This window comes from Oncorhynchus mykiss, chromosome 5 (genome assembly GCF_013265735.2).
Source record: "Oncorhynchus mykiss isolate Arlee chromosome 5, USDA_OmykA_1.1, whole genome shotgun sequence".
In the NCBI taxonomy this organism is placed as follows: Eukaryota; Metazoa; Chordata; class Actinopteri; order Salmoniformes; family Salmonidae; genus Oncorhynchus; species Oncorhynchus mykiss.
The window spans coordinates 89,610,611-89,616,610 of record NC_048569.1 but is presented as its reverse complement, the minus strand read 5'-3'; positions in this window follow the sequence as shown (position 1 = coordinate 89,616,610).

The window sequence follows — 6,000 nt, the reverse complement described above, 5'->3', positions numbered from 1 at the left end:
TATAGTAGGCTACATACATGTTGTTATAGTAGGCTACATTAATGCTGTTATAGTAGGCTACATTAATGCTGTTTTAGTAGGCTACATACCTTTTGTTATAGTAGGCTACATACATGTTGTTATAGTAGGCTACATTAATGCTGTTATAGTAGGCTACATACATGTTGTTATAGTAGGCTACATACAGTACATGTTGTTAATAGCAGGCTACATACATGTTGTTAATAGCAGGCTACATACATGTTGTTATAGTAGGCTACATACATGTTGTTATAGTAGACTACATACATGTTGTTATAGTAGGCTACATTAATGTTGTTATAGTAGGCTACATACATGTTGTTAATAGCAGGCTACACACATGTTGTTATAGCAGGCTACATACATGTTGTTATAGCAGGCTACATACATGTTGTTATAGTAGGCTACATACATGTTGTTATAGTAGGCTACATTAATGTTGTTATAGTAGGCTACATACATGTTGTTATAGCAGGCTACATACATGTTGTTATAGCAGGCTACATTAATGTTGTCATAGTAGGCTACATACATGTTGTTATAGTAGGCTACATACATGTTGTTATAGTAGGCTACATTAATGCTGTTATAGTAGGCTACATACATGTTGTTATAGTAGGCTACATACAGTACATGTTGTTAATAGCAGGCTACATACATGTTGTTATAGCAGGCTACATACATGTTGTTATAGCAGGCTACATACATGTTGTTATAGCAGGCTACATACAGTATGACTTGTTCCGATTAAGAATTGTGTAAAGGATAAGGATTAGTCAGATAGGGTTCTAACTAGCTAGTTAGATAGGGTTTTAACTAGTTAGTTAAATCATCTGTGAACATCACTTTTTTGTGAAACTGTCGTGGAAAATCTCATTAAAAACGTCTGTAGCATTAAAATGTCTGTAGTGTACAGCAGTTTATGGTTGAAGGGAAATGTTGGAGTAAGAAATGGATCTACTTTCCAACAGTCTCAAAATAGACTTATCGTCAGATCATCCTCACATTACTGGCTTCACTTTGTAGTTTATTCTTAACCGAGGCGTGAGGAGGAGGAGATGTACAATTGTGTCTTTATTAGAGCCGTAATCTGCTCCATGCTGACCAGTTGTATCCAATCAGGATGAGAAATATTACCAGATCAGATCTTCATAGCTGTTCTGTCTTTTGACTCAGGCAGAGAGTATTTATTTGTCTTGCTTTGAAGTCAATTTTAGTTTTCAGTAATAGTTTTGGTTCTGCTGGGGTTTGTGTGTGCAAGCTCTGAAATGAGTATCATTGTCACATCGTGTGCCAGAGCAAATTCACTTTCCAAACAAGCAATTTGGTTTCCACGCCTGCCATGGAAAATCTGCCTTAAATGTTCCCCTCTGATGGCTTTGCGTGCACTCTCACTCTCTTTCTCTCTATCATACACACACACGCTCACAAGTACGCACAAATGTATCACACACACACACACACACACACACACATACATACCATACCGTGTGTACATACTGTAGAGAGTCTTACACTCACAAACTCTTTCTCTTCTTTCTCAAACGTCTTCTCTCTCTCTCTCTACACACACACACACACACACACACACACGCACACACACTGTTTCATCTAGCTGGCCTTCAGCAAGCAGACCCCAGAGTTTATTTTTGTCTCAATTATCCATTTAGTGTAAGTGACAGGCTCATGATGGAAGACATGCGTTTGGCCTCTCTATTAAACAATGACATTTAACCTAATTTCTGATTAGATGTTGTGAAATACGTTCTGAAATTAGCCACCCCCAACGATTCGTATCTTTATTGTTGAATGGTAAGGCTATAGGTCCATTTACTGGACATTTGCTTGAATGTTGCATCTAACTACCTCTTTGTCCAGTAAGCTACTACGTTTCTGAACAATTAGGCCTATTTCTGGCAGTTGAGTTTGTGCAGGTCTGAGACACGTTTTTAAAGACATTCCATGTCCTATGTATTCACTCACATGAGAGAGTGTGTGAGTTATTTACATGTTAGATTAACAAGATTCCTTGATTCACCTTGCGCTAAAGGAGTGGTCCTATGCATTGAATATATGGTCTCAAATAAAAGCATTTTACATAGAATTGACCGCCGAGCGCCACCCGCCCGGGAAGGGAAACCACCCTCGGTCGGACTCATGACAATAATGGTAATTATATATAATTTGGAGGAATATCAGTTGAAATCTCTGTGGTTCTTACAGGTTCTTGTTTCCCACTGATGTCAATGTGACATTGTGTTAACTTTCCCTTCAGTCATCAGTTTGAATGTGCTTTAGGAAATTTAACTGACGCCTCCCTTGGTCGATGGTAGAAAGAATTTCTCTTGATCTCCCAGCAGTTATTTTTCTGAGTCCGCATGTGTTATTGGGCCATCAACTCATTGAGGTTTCAGTTCTCATGTCTACCCTGAGGCCTTGCCATGACTTGTCCTAGGTAGGAGAGAAGAGAGAAAGAAGAATAAAGATGGGAAGGAGACACTAGAAGAGAAAGATGGAGAGAGAGAGAGAGAGAGAGAGAGAGAGAGAAAGAGAGAGAGAGAGAGACAGAGAGAGAGACAGAGAGAGAGAGAGAGAGAGAGAGACAGACAGACAGACAGACAGACAGACAGACAGACAGACAGACAGACAGAGAGTGAGACAGAGAGAGAGAGAGAGAGAGAGAGAGAGAGAGAGAGAAAGAGAGAAAGAGAGAGAGAGAGAAAGAGAGAAAGAGAGAGAGAGACAGAGAGAGAGACAGAGAGAGAGAGAGAGAGAGAGAGAGAGACAGACAGACAGACAGACAGAGAGTGAGACAGAGAGAGAGAGAGAGAGAGAGAGAGAGAGAGAGAGAGAGACAGAGAGTGAGACAGAGAGAGAGAGAGAGAGAGAGAGAGAGAGAAAGAGAGAGAGAGAGAGAGAGATAGATAGAAAGAGAGAGAAAGAGAGAGAGCGAGAGAGAGAGGGAGAGTGAGAGAGAGAAAGAGAGAGAGCGAGAGAGAGAGGGAGAGACAGAGAGAGAGAGACAGAGAGAGAGAGAGAGAGAAAGAGAAAGAGAAAGAGAGAGAGAAAGAGAAAGAGAAAGAGAAAGAGAAAGAGAGAGAGAGAGAGAGAGAGAGAGGGCACCTGTAAATTGACCAGGATATGGAGCTCTGTTTTCTATGTAAGGTGTGTGTGTGTCCATGTAAGTGGTGAGCGACAGCCTGTTTCAGCTCTCCATGGAGTCTGTTCGTTGCTAAGGGGAGCAGGAAAGAATGTGATGCATTAACTGTTTGGTGAATTCTTTGCTAACCCCCAGCCACAGACCTCCGCCACATGACAGCCTCCTCACGCACGTGTCTCCACAGAAACAAGAGAACTGATAAGTAACCAAACAAATTCAAGGCTGGGGTATGTTAGGAATGGTGTAATATTTACAGCCGGATGAAAATTTCAGACTTGTCATACAACTATTATGACAACTTCAAACAAACTGCAGGACTGATGGCAGACTCAGGGAAACGTGATGTGACACTCACACACAGGCCTATATGTGCATGCAGTCACAGGGCACACACACACACACACACACACACACACTAAATTCAATCCGACTGATACAATACTTGCATAAGGGTTGATTTTGCCCAAGCCTAATAGGAGCTGAAAGTCAAGTCAGAAGTGAATACCTGACCTGAGTCAGATTATCATGAAGTAATGGGACTTCCCACTGGAACTAACTCCCGACTGCATGTGTTTACATCCAGAGGGATTGGCTCTGCAGCCAGGGAACTGGGCCAATGTGGGGCTCTGCAGCTAGGGCACTGGGCCAATGTGGGGAGCAATACTTCCCTATTATACATGCAGGACAGTCGACATCTGGATACATCCTGAGCTCTGCTCTGGACTGTATAATGTTTAGTCTCCTGCCACCATTGTTCATTCACAACACATTGTACACATATGTACACGACAGTAATGCTATAAATCATTGTTCATAGGAAATATATGAAGAACCCATAATCCCCACCAATGTCTTCACAATATCATGGAGTGGCCCATAATCGCTTGTGGTGCAGTTCATATGTTGGCCACCAGGTGACAGAAAAAGGATGAGAGGCCCAGACTGGGGAAGCTGGGGAGTTCTGATATCATAAGGCCGTTGTGTGTGACCAATACAGCGGCTGCCATCAACGTGTTTGTGTCGTGTCACCAGTAATGTTTTGGGACAGAGTAGTTTGTTTAATGAGAAGGAAATTGAATCCAACACATGATGATGAAGACGTGCTCAGTCAAATGGTGGTAATCGTGGAAGTAGTATCCTTAATCATGGAGGGAAAATCACTATGCAAGTGTGTGTGTGTGTGTGTGTTTGTGTTTGTGGCTGTGTGTGGCTGTGTGTGGCTGTGCATGTGTGGGTGCTCGGCTCATGCACTTTGGAATAGTTGGGAGTCTAAAAGTTAGGGAGAGAGTGAGAGAGAGGAGAGCAGTCTGTAATCCCCTGTTCTATAACAGTTATGTAACCTCATCTCAGAGGCCCCTGTTATTTCCCACAGAAGCTCTAACCAATTCTTATCTCCATTCTTCATGAGTGTCCAGGACGGGGTGAAAGACTCAGAGGCTGGTTTAAGTGTTTGTGTATAATAATGCTATCCAAGAACTGATGCTGCTAGCAATGGAAAGAAATGCTTGAAACATCCTTCAATGTTAACCTATTCAATATTTGCAGTGTGTTGTGTGTAACTCTGGTTAATGTCAATGATAGCAGTAAAACACAACACAATATCTTTGCTTCTGTAATGGAGCTGGTTTGATGAATCATGTTCACATAAAGCCTTGAATTAGCTCCTTGAGTTAATTCCTAGGCTTTAGAGCAGTATGCTAACAGTCATGTGTGTAGGAGACCTGGGTTTGAACACAGTGCTACAATATGCATAAAACCTCTATCTGATTCTGCGCTCACAACATCCCGTAATTTCATTAAAAAAAGCATAGGACTTTCAAAAATCCACGTGAAAGCCCCTCCAACTGGTAATTACTAGTGGGAAACTCAGAGTTTCACTTGCAACTCTCTAACATCATTTTCAACAAAAAGACAGTAGGCATGGCAGCATCTTCAGTGGTTGTTGTTTATCGCAAGAAAGAAATACAAATTGTTGATACAAAATGTATTCTGTTCATCTTCCTTTTCATTTAGAAAGTGAAAGCAGATTTGGATATAGCCTACTTTTTATGGGCAAAATATAGCTAAACAATTACAAGCCTAATTACCTCCATGTTTGATGGTATTACCCAGTTTAAAATGTGAATGCGACCATATCACCTCCACCCTACCTGACACCCTAGACCCACTCCAATTTGCTTACCGCCCCAATAGGTCCACAGACGACGCAATCGCAATCACACTGCACACTACCCTAACCCATCTGGACAAGAGGAATACCTACAGTGCCTTGCGAAAGTATTCGACCCCCTTGAACTTTGCGACCTTTTGCCACATTTCAGGCTTCAAACATAAAGATATAAAACTGTATTTTTTTTGTGAAGAATCAACAACAAGTGGGACACAATCATGACGTGGAACGACATTTATTGGATATTTCAAACTTTTTTAACAAATCAAAAACTGAAAAATTGGGCGCGCAAAATTATTCAGCCCCTTTACTTTCAGTGCAGCAAACTCTCTCCAGAAGTTCAGTGAGGATCTCTGAATGATCCAATGTTGACCTAAATGACTAATGATGATAAATACAATCCACCTGTGTGTAAACAAGTCTCCGTATAAATGCACCTGCACTGTGATAGTCTCAGAGGTCCGTTAAAAGCGCAGAGAGCATCATGAAGAACAAGGAACACACCAGGCAGGTCCGAGATACTGTTGTGAAGAAGTTTAAAGCCAGATTTGGATACAAAAAGATTTCCCAAGCTTTAAACATCCCAAGGAGCACTGTGCAAGCGATAATATTGAAATGGAAGGAGTATCAGACCACAGCAAATCTACCA